We start from the raw sequence: 11006 nt of genomic DNA on the forward strand, positions 1-11006 counted from the left end.
TGCACCTTTGCCTGTATGCTTGCCAGGGCTTTCTCCATAATGGGTGGCAGTGATCTTGCCGCCTACCTCTCAGCGGGACTGCCCTTTTCCAACTACCTGTCCACAACCAACTCACCTCCTGGACTTCAAATTTGTCATACTCAACGACGATTTTCTGAGTTTGATGTTACCAGTGACGTCATTTAAGATACGCAGTGTGCATCATTGGTCCATTAGCTTCATTTCGGGATGTTGTCACCCCTTATATTCCCTACTCATATTTCTTTTTCTACATCCCATTGCAACTGCCAAACTAAATAAGACGCATAAAACTGCCAAACTCTCGCAGTCTCTCAATGCTATGCCAACAGCAAAAAGCTTTTGCATGTCTTAATAAAAGTAGAAATGATTCCCCGATTTTTTTTTTTAATGTCATGTCTAGTCAGACGGTTTAGTGAACTGCCACACGACCAAGCAAATTGCAACTGTAAGTGCACCGAGGACGCATGCGTTAGAGCAAGCATATTGATCTTGTGTTGCTTAGCTGCTTAACTCCAAATATCCTCCTTTGTCAGACAAGATATTTTTTTAGAAAACTGGATGGGAGTCAGAAGAAAGCAGATTGGATTCTTAGTAGCATTGTTACTTGTTACACGCGCGTTCCACCCCTGTATACTTCAACTCGGCAGAATTGGGTCGAGCACGTCTGTCGAGTGAAACATCAGTTGTAGGGCTCATGTATACACAGTCGGGTCGAGTAAAATAGGCGGCGGAGCGGGTCGCGTTAACTCGCTTGCAGGGGGTAGGTTAACTCGTTTGACCCGCTTATCTAAAGGCATGTAGATGCTGTCCAGTCAGGGAGTCTAGTTATGGGGAACTATGGGATATGAAAAAGCCTCTGGAGCGGCGACGAGCGTCACTCGAAATGAATGCTTTTTAGCGCTCATCAACGATAAAAAATAATCGAAGCTCTCGATAGTAAAAGGCAATGGGATCAAATACGAGTAAGAACTTGCACTATAACTTCGAATCTCGATGCTACGCTCTGCTACGATACTTACTCACTAGAAAGCGAGTTCATGCAGACATTAGCCGGGTCGAGAAGGAAGACCTTGCTTACTCAACGCTGATTCAAGCCGGTGCTGTCGAGTCCATGTACACAGGGCTATTGTACTTGTAATTTTAGGTGTACTCTCAGTTCGTGTATTGCACATTACATTTGAGCGATATTGGTGCTTTTTTGCGTATGTGCTGTTTTGTCCTGCAAGCAATACTATTTCTCCAGACACAATCTTATTTTTAATTTGAGTACAAAATATTGTCCATTTTTGCAAAAAAATATTTGTGAGGCTGTTAGGAAATTTTGATTTTCGAATATACTCACAAAATGGTAACGTTTTATAGATACTGAAATATAAAACGTGTGCGAAACAACTTTTCAGCTCAGGATTAAACTGGTTTTTCAAAGGAATTGTGATAGGGTGAAAGTGAAAAATCACTGTCATGCTAGATGTATCGTTTTTTATGATCCTATAGTGACATCAAGCATTGTATTTTAAGGTGTGCTTAAGCAATGAAAATAATATTTGGCCTCAGATATTCAGGCAGATTACTATTCTCTATACCAACAACTACTATGTACTGGTTTGAAGAAATCAGATGCCCGAGCGCCACACCTGGTACCTGGACATAAACTCACCCATGTATGGCTAACTAAATATAATCTTGCACGTGGAAAGTTACCGACGGTATGGCCATATGATTATCTGTGATGAGGGAAAATGCATACCTGGTAGGCTGCTAGCTGATAAGGAAGTACGATCTCATTGTACTCAGATCTAGCATAACATTTTCCTGCCTATGCAAGGTAAATTTCTAGTACATGCTCAATTGCTCATTGCAGGCTGACTGTAATAATTTTAGCTCAGCAAGCATGCACTGTATGATTAGGAGAACTTCTTGTTGGGCTTGTTCGTGTTTGTTTATTATAAACTGAAGGCGCCAAAACAATGCACGCACACAAGAAAAGAACGGGACAGAGTTCCACTCACAACTGATTTATTGTGCTGAACAAAGTAGTACATACATTTGTCACTGCCGGCACATACGCAAGGAACACATTCAGCTACATCACATTCAGCATCATGCAGTTTAAGATAAGCTATGTTCAAGAAATGCTTTCTCAGAGAAAGAGGCTGTGGTATGAGTCATGGGCTTCTTGAACATATCTTATCTTAAACTACATGATGCTGAATGGGTTCCTTGCGCATATGCCGGCAGTGAGCTATATATGTACTTTATTCTGCACAATAAATCGGTTGTGAATGGCGCTCTGTCCCGTTCTTCTTTTCTTGTTTGTGTGCATGTTGTTCTGGTGTCTAATTTATAAAGAGAACTGTATAAAAACTATTCCTTGGTACATTACAAGTAATGCGATTGTTTATAGTAGAATGCAGCAAGCAATAAAGCTGTGAAAACTAAAAAGCTGGAACTTGAAATGGTACGGTTATCTTGAGAATATTATATGCGTACACAGCCTTGAGAATATCTGCGATGTACACACCTCCCTCAGTTAGCTGATTGAAGATAGCTTGATTGATTCTGTCAGGGCAATTATTTCTTTATTCTGGCTGCAGTAATGTATGAGTGCCTGTAAGTGGTGTACTGCCGAAAAATATTCTTTAATGTGCTCTTTAATATCATCCAGTTTTGCAAACCCATATGGTCTATTGCAGGAATGTTTAAGAATTTTTTTAATAATTGAAAGTTCTGGAGCCTGAACCGTCATATTTTCAGGAACTGTAATCCTATATGAACACTAAGCATTTACCTGAAGTTATCGGTTTGCCGGAAGCAGGTTTTTCCTTCCAAATATCTTTCTTTTGTATCTGGAATGGATATTATTTTGCATATATGTTTATCATCCCTACGTCCTAAGATGCTGCATGCCCTTGCAGGCCCAGAAACCTGTCGCAAAGTGCTCTAAAAGAAGGCTGTGTGGCAATAGGCCTTCAATATATACAGTAGAACCCCTTTATAGTAAATCCACTGAGGCCAGCGAAAATATTTACTATATCATGGTCTTTACTGTATCAGTGGTCTATGGTGACATGGTCCTGAAAGTGCTGCCTAGTAGTTAAATAGGCACCTACTGAATACGTCTTGTTGCTTAATGAAAAAAAAAAAAAATCTAAGTACCTTCCATTTCGCTTTTATCATCTCTTTGAGTGATTTTTTCATTATAAAATTTCTCTACATCTTTTGGAAGTACCTCTGAAGCATGTAGACGTGATTACGAATGCAACCAAGTTCGATTTCTTGTAGAAACTAAAGCCTTGCATGAACATGGTGTCCCTTTTTGCTCTTTCTGTCTTTTAAAAGGCAATAAATGATAAATTCGCATGGGACTCAAGTGCTGTAAGACCTTATTCGCTGCACCTCACCTTTCAGCCACCACTGCCTCATGATTTGTACTGCACATTGCAGCGAATGTTGACCAATTTCTTTCCTTTCCCTACTTCTTGCTACACTTCTACTCCTTTACTTTCTGAATGGAACACGCCGCCTCCTTGCTATGTTTGTAGACAGCTTTACTTTTTTCTTCTTCGCGCTGCACGCTTTCCCTCACGGCTCCAAGACTTTTGTAAAGTAGGCTTCTTCTGACTGCTGCTGCGGCTAGTAGTAAAGCCACCTAAACGAACACTCGGGGTTATTTTTCTGTTTTCAAATACAAAATGTCTTGGCCTCGCGATTCTAGACAGTGCGCGGGAGTCGTCGCCATGGCCAGAAGCACTTTAACCGATTTTTATCAAAAACATCTTTGCTATAAAGGGGAAAAATGTACAGTTGCCTATGGAAGATGAACTGGGACTTTACTATATCAGAGGTTTTACTATAGCGGAGTTCTGTATTTTGTACTCAATCGTTACAACACCCAGACTTCAAATATGTGTTTGGATAAGTGTTGAGAAGGTGAGTTTAGATCTTATGGTGATATATGCTTGTCTTCTGTGCAGATGTCATTTGTAAGACCCACGGGCCAATCTCCTCAACAAACTGTTCCTGAATGTTTTTTTTTCCTGCGGGGTGCCCAGCTTACTACCGGGGCCATGCGCTTCCCCCGCCCCCTCAACCTCATCACTTGATTCATTGACCCTTCACTGCCAACTATCATGCTCAACACAGTCCGCTGCCATTTTCCATCCACGGTGGACACTGCCCTGGAATGCACCCGTGCTCAGCCTCCTATTCCTGCAACACCTCTCGCACTACAAGGCTATAGTGCATCAACCCTGCTCAACATGTCCAGCCCCTTCAATCATGACCAATGCACACTGCACCCCATCACCTCTACCTGCACTACCTGGTCATGTGCTGCTTATTGCCCTGTTTCCAATTGCACCTACTAGCCTCTCCCATATTAACCCTGTACCCAATGCTTCCTGCACTGCATTTTGGCCCTCTGATGTCCTTGTGGCACGTACATGTATATGAGCTCTCAATAAAATGTTTTCAGAAAATATTTTGCTTGCCTCATTTATTTGCATGGTTTTTGTGGCTCCTTAGGGAGATGACATGCAAGGTGGGATTGGGAAATGACTGCATAAAAAAACACAATTGTCAGAGTAACAGTTAAGCAAATGGCAGCAGTAAGGGCAAGGGTGAAATAACTGCATGGTTAAAGGTGGCCTTACAGTGGTAGTGCCAATGCCACGTGTGCCGATGAATACTTGTTGCATGCCAATAAATACCAATATGTGATACTAGCGGCACGGTCGGTTTAGTGCCAGTGTCACATGTGCCAATGAATACTAGTGGCATGCCAATACGTGACACTAGGGGCACGGCCAGCTGATAGCCTATGTTGGCAGTGTCAAGACAGGTGCAATGTTGGCATATAAGCCGGACCAATATATAAAAATGTAGTAATTTCTCAAAAAACGAGTGTTACGCTAATGTTGGTACCAATTTTTGTCGACGTTGGGCCGGGGTTGGTGCGATGTTGGCGTGCTGCCTGGGAAATACCTTGCACCGCCTCCTCACAGCCCTGCCCATCCTGCGTCATTTTGACCCTCAGGCGTACACCGAAGTGCACGCAGACGCTAGTGATGTCGGCCTCAGCGCTGTGCTTGCTTAGCACCCCTCTGGCTGCGGTGAGTACGTAGTCGCTTACGCCAGCCGTATACTCTCACGAAAGCCGAAGTGAACTACTCTGTAACGAAAAAGGAGTACGTGGCCATCTTCTGGGCGCCCGCAACGTTTCACCCTTACCTTTACGGCCGTTCCTTTGATCTATAGTCACGGACCATCATGGCCTATGCTGGCTTTCTTCGCTCAGGACCCCTCTGGCCGCTTGGCACGATGAGCCCTTCGTCTGCAAGAATACGATATCCGTGTTATTTACCCATATGGTCTCAAACATAAAGACGCCAACACTTTGTATCTCTCGCCGCTTCAAGCAGACCTTGCCAGCCTCTCCGTCTTGGAGTCCTTGGATTCTTCGATCAACGTCAGTGACATGTTCGCCGAACAACAAAGAGATCCCTGGATCGCATCTCTTATTGACTAGCTTTCCAACCATTAAGCGAATAACTGTTCACGCGCCCTTCAACGTCAAGCTTCCCACTATGAGATCCGGGATAACCTCCTTTACCGGCGTAACTACAACTTACGTGGACAGAAATGGCTCCGCTGATTCCGAGATATCTACGGACTTAAATATGTACAGCTTTTCATGTCAATTCACAATGCGTTCACGCCGGAATGTTCAAGACGTACACTTGAATCCGTCATTGCCTTTGGCGCGGTATGTACAACTAGGTTTTTAAGTACGTTCGATCGCGCCTGACTAGAGGTATTACAAAACAAAATACGCGAGAGAGTCACATAAACAAACACCAAATTGTTCACCGGGCACTGTTGCATACCGAATCCTCCAGAGTCACGATGAGGCCGCGAAGTAAGACGAGCGTCGCTCCTTCCCAGGTATGTCGGCTTGCCAGCAGCGGGTGATCCCTGAGAGTCCCGTTGTAGCACTTAAGAAAAAAACCGCAATTACTGACTCACTGACGCAAGCGACGCGGCCTCCATAAATGGGGCGCGCCGCCTCTGTTAACACGCTCCAAGGCTAGCGCGCACACACCCTTCCATTGAGCCGCGCGTTGTCATTGGCTAGGCGGCGTCGAAGGTTCCAGATTAGACGAGCACATTCTGGCAGGTTGAGTCACTGTCATCGCACAACGATGAGAAAGAGAATAACGCCGATATGTACAAGGCTACCGGCTCTCTCGCGCGGAGAGGGAGGTTTTTTTAGAAAGACTTAGATCCTTCGATGCGGTGCCGCGTGGGCCTCGCGCCGCGCCGGCTGAATAAAAATGTGCACAGTGTTCGTGACAACCGCCTACCACCCGCAAACAAATGGCCTTACTGAACTTCGCACGCTCGGTGACATGCTCTCGAAGTACGTCGGATCGACCTAACAAATTGGGAAATTGTCCTTCCTTATATCGCCTACGCGTACAACACTGCTACGCAATCCAGCACGGATTTCTCTGCGTTCTTTTTCCTTTACTGTTCGGCATCCATCCCCTCCTGTTGGGACAGTCGTCCTCTACGACTCCAGCGCATTAGAACGTACTACAGCGACCGAATCTACACAGTACGCTGAATAATGCCACCAGATTCCCCGGACGTTGACGACCGACTCTCAGTGGCGCCACAAATATATATATATATATATATATATATATATATATATATATATATATATATATATATATATATATATATATATATATATATATATATATATATATATGACACCGATCAGAAGAATGTTCCACATTTCGAACCCGGCTCACATGTGTGACTACGGGTTCCATCCGGCAGCCCCAGGCTCTCAACAAAACTAATCTAAAGTATCATCGTCCCTACCAGTGATCTACATTGTTGAGCCAATTACGCCATCGTCCGATTTTCGACGACATGGTCGTGAGACTGTGCATGTGCAGCGCCTTAAGCCGTTCTACGACGCTATTGTATCTCCGTCCCCTTAAGTCGCCAGGATGGCTCCTTTTTCCCTAGCGGGCATTGTGATGAAGAAGATGGACCCCTTCGCCGGAAACTGACGAAGAAGAAGCAGTCTCTGGAAATATTATTGCGCAAATAATCGTGCTGCTCTGAATCGACCCGCGTCCTCGCCGACCTCAACATCGTCCTCGACGTGTAAATTAAACCTTCTGCAACACGTACAACATGTACGACTTCTAGGCACGCGCGTGGCCACTTGTAGATTGTCGGGGCTCCTGGATCACGACCGGCAACATAGACTGGACCATTGTCGTCATTGGAGCATTCCTGGGTCGAACGGGCTAGGCATGAAACCCTATTCTGGTTGGAGCCCTTGAATCAATGGCTGGCTCAGTGACCGGTAGACTGGTCCTTCAGGACGACAAGAACAAAGCTGAGGTCTTCGCTTGAAGGGTTAGATCGGATCAAGGAGCAGCACCTCCTCCGCAGATGTCATATGGTGGTGACAAGTCGATAACACAAATGAAGAGTCTGGGAGTACACTGGAGAAACTCTTTATTCGGTTGACTTGCGCCCGCAAAACAAGTAAGCGATTCGGCGGCGGCGATAGCAACAATCGTGCTCGGTGGTTGTCGAAGAAAGAATGCCCGTTTCCCGCGTCAGCGCTGGATTTAGAGACGGTGTGGAAGGGTTGAGACAAAACAACCAACGGTGACTAGCATACCCTGGAATATTGTAAAAACAAATGCGCGTGGCATTATTTTTTCCAGATACATCTAAACTATTTTCTTCAACAATGGAGATAACGCCGCGTCTCGCGACAATGAGCATGAACAAAGAATCGATCTGCACGCTTGAGTCACAGTGATAAGGCTGCATGCCGGTGGCTTGCCGGAAAAGCACTAATAAAGATTAGAATAGTTGGTGGCATTACTCCCGCCCTCTAAAAAACATCGCCTCGACGTTCAAAAAATAAACAGCGAAAGGCAAACATCAACGTAAGAAAGTTTAAACCATCACCGATTCTTTAACGCGCGTAATAAGGCTTCATACTTACAACATGTACGATTCCTGGCAACGCGCGTCGCCAATAGAGGTTGTTGGAACGGCTATCACGACCGGTGCCATAGACTGGGCTATTGTCGACATTGGAGCCTTCCAGGGTCGAATAGCTTCAGGTAGCAGACCGTATTCTGGTTGAGCCCTTAAAGTCGACGGTTGGCTCGGTGACCTGTAGACTGGTTCCCTAGGGCGACACGAAAAAGGCTGAGGTATTTGCTTTAAAAAGTAGATCGGATAAAGGGGCAGCACCTATGTTTTGTGCATAAATGCCTGTATGTTTTTGTCGTCCACCCATGCCAAGGCAGGGGCAGAAACTCCGTCAAGCTACTAGTACAGTAGCTTTTTGTTTCTGCCCTAGTATTTTTTGCAAAAAAAATACTGAATAAAGGATTTAGATTTGGATTTGGATGTCACATGGTGGTGACAGGTAGATGACACAAATGAAGAGACTGGGAGTGCACTGAAGAAACTCTTTATTGGGCTGACTTCCGCCCGCAAAAGAACTAAGCGATTCGGCGGCGGCGATAGCAACAATCGTGCTCGGCGGTCGTCGAACAAATAATGCCCGTTTTACGCGTCAGCGCTGGATTTAAAGGTGGCATAAAAAGATCGAAAACAAAACAACCAAAAGGTGGCCAGCATACCCTAGAAAATTGTACAAATTCATGCGTGTGGCATTAATCTTTCCAGATACATCTCGAAGCATCATCTGCGACAAATGAAACGATAAAGCGCATCTCGCGACAGTGAGCATGAACAAACAAAGAATACAAGGATCAATACTAGCGCTGGAGCCACATTGATAATGCCGCATGCCAGTTGCTGTCGAAAAAGAACAACTAAAGTTTAGAATTGTTCATACCATTATGCTAAACTGCTACCATTTTAGTTGGATATTTGTTCAAACATATACTGCAAACTGATACCAATGTACAGCTAATTACCGCAATACATCTACGCAAGGGCGTAATGAAAAACATAAGTGGATTTCAAAGTTCACAGTCATGGTGCTCATATATGAAGGCAAGCAACACTCAGGTTGTGTTGCTGGTGTGTTGTGTTGCTGGTTGTGTTGTGGTGTACAACAATATCCTTTATAAAGAGTTTTGAAACTAAAATTCAAGAGTGCATTTATAAGCACATAGAGGGCCGCTTCCCATTTGACGTATTCTTTACCAGCTGTAGCATATTCGTACAGAAAATCCTGCAGGCAGCTAGATACAGTGTGCCAAAAAAATCAAATTCGAGCAGCTTTTCCAAAGCACAGTTTAATCAGGGAACCGAAGCTTATCTCGTGTGCAGAAAAATCTGTAGCACCATCTCCCCAATGGTTATGGATAATTGGCAGGAATAGCTTAACCCACGTCAAGAAGACTTCAGTGGATTTACACGTTGTCCCTCCCTTTCATTTATTGCCCAGGTGAACCTAAGTTTGCAAGTTTCAGGACTGTTTTACGCGAGTCACCAGAAATAAGTGGTCATATTCGGTACACGATGTATTAAATGAGACGTGTTACATATGTTGTGTGATGTTCCAAGTGTCTAAGGATCCGAGGGATGCCTTTTGGACAAGTCGAAGAAACGATCGAGTCCATAGTTGCACTCTACCAATTAAACATATGGTGGCATCATTCCCCAGTGAGAAGTATGATAAAAAATAGCAAAAGCACTTTCATATACCAGGTCTGCTTTGTTGAGACTACCAAGATTACTGGACAACGACTGCAATAATGCGATAAAATCTAGAATCTCACTATATCAATTTGAATGGGATGTTGAAGGGGCCCTCACAATATCAATTGCCTCATATCAATTACTTTTACATGTTGCAAATTGCTTGAGCTTATCATATCCGCCACGCTTGTGAACTTTCTTGAGAGTAATTTATATTTCTCGTCCACACAACATGGTTTCCTCAAAACATTCATGTGAGACTCAGCTAATTTCCTCTATAAATAGCTTACATCATATACTGGATGAGTCATCAGTCGCTGATTGCATCTTGTTAGACTTCTCGATAGCGTTTGAGAAGGTTTGCCATCAATTGCTTCTTCAAACAACGTCTAATAGTGACATTATTATCTTCAAAATGGATCTAATGCTTTCTCACCAATCGCTCACTGTATGTCTGCGCTAACGGCTACAACTCATCATTTGCTAATGTACTATCAGATGTTCCACGAGGTTCCGTCCTCGGGGACCATTATCGTTCCTAATCTATATAAATGATCTTCCATCCTATGTGTCATCTAACATACATTTATTCGCTGGTGATTGCGTTATTTTTTGTGAGATAAAACACCATAATATTAACATCCTACAGCGTGGTCTCACGGCTATAGGTAATTTGTGCAGTCAGTGGTTGATGAAACAAAACTCTAACAAATGCAATTTAATGCCTGTCACCCGTACTGCTAACTCCAACGGGTTTCACCTACTTGTCTGCGTGCTTGGCTTCGTGTACTATTTTCATTGTAGTGCAGAATGGCCAATAGGGTCTAAAACGATGCTCAGTGATCAAGAGTAGAACAAATCAGTTATAGGCGACAATACATTTTCTGGCACAGGTTACGTATCTTGGCTTGTACACTGTATCTGATAAGATATCTACGTCAGTACAGTAGATACATACTATGAATATGTAAGGAGCAAGAATTCTTGCATATAGCTAGTTCCCACAGCAGGTGGTTTGGTGTGTGAGAAACACTGTCATTATAATCAGAACGAAGACCTTGTATTTCATTTTTCAAAAATTTCACAGATGTTCAATATTTAATTTCGAATGGAGGTCTGGCTTTTTCTCTGGCAAATCTTTTTTCTCTGGATAAATACTCTTTCTGGCATCATAGAGTTTTTCTGTGCAGTCACAATAAACGAAGTTTAAATTCATCTTCCGTACGCATAAGCAGTGTATTTTGGTTTACTTACAGTGTTTG

This window comes from Amblyomma maculatum, chromosome 4 (assembly GCF_055883805.1).
Source record: "Amblyomma maculatum isolate TAMU_Amacu chromosome 4, ASM5588380v1, whole genome shotgun sequence".
Classification (NCBI taxonomy): domain Eukaryota; kingdom Metazoa; phylum Arthropoda; class Arachnida; order Ixodida; family Ixodidae; genus Amblyomma; species Amblyomma maculatum.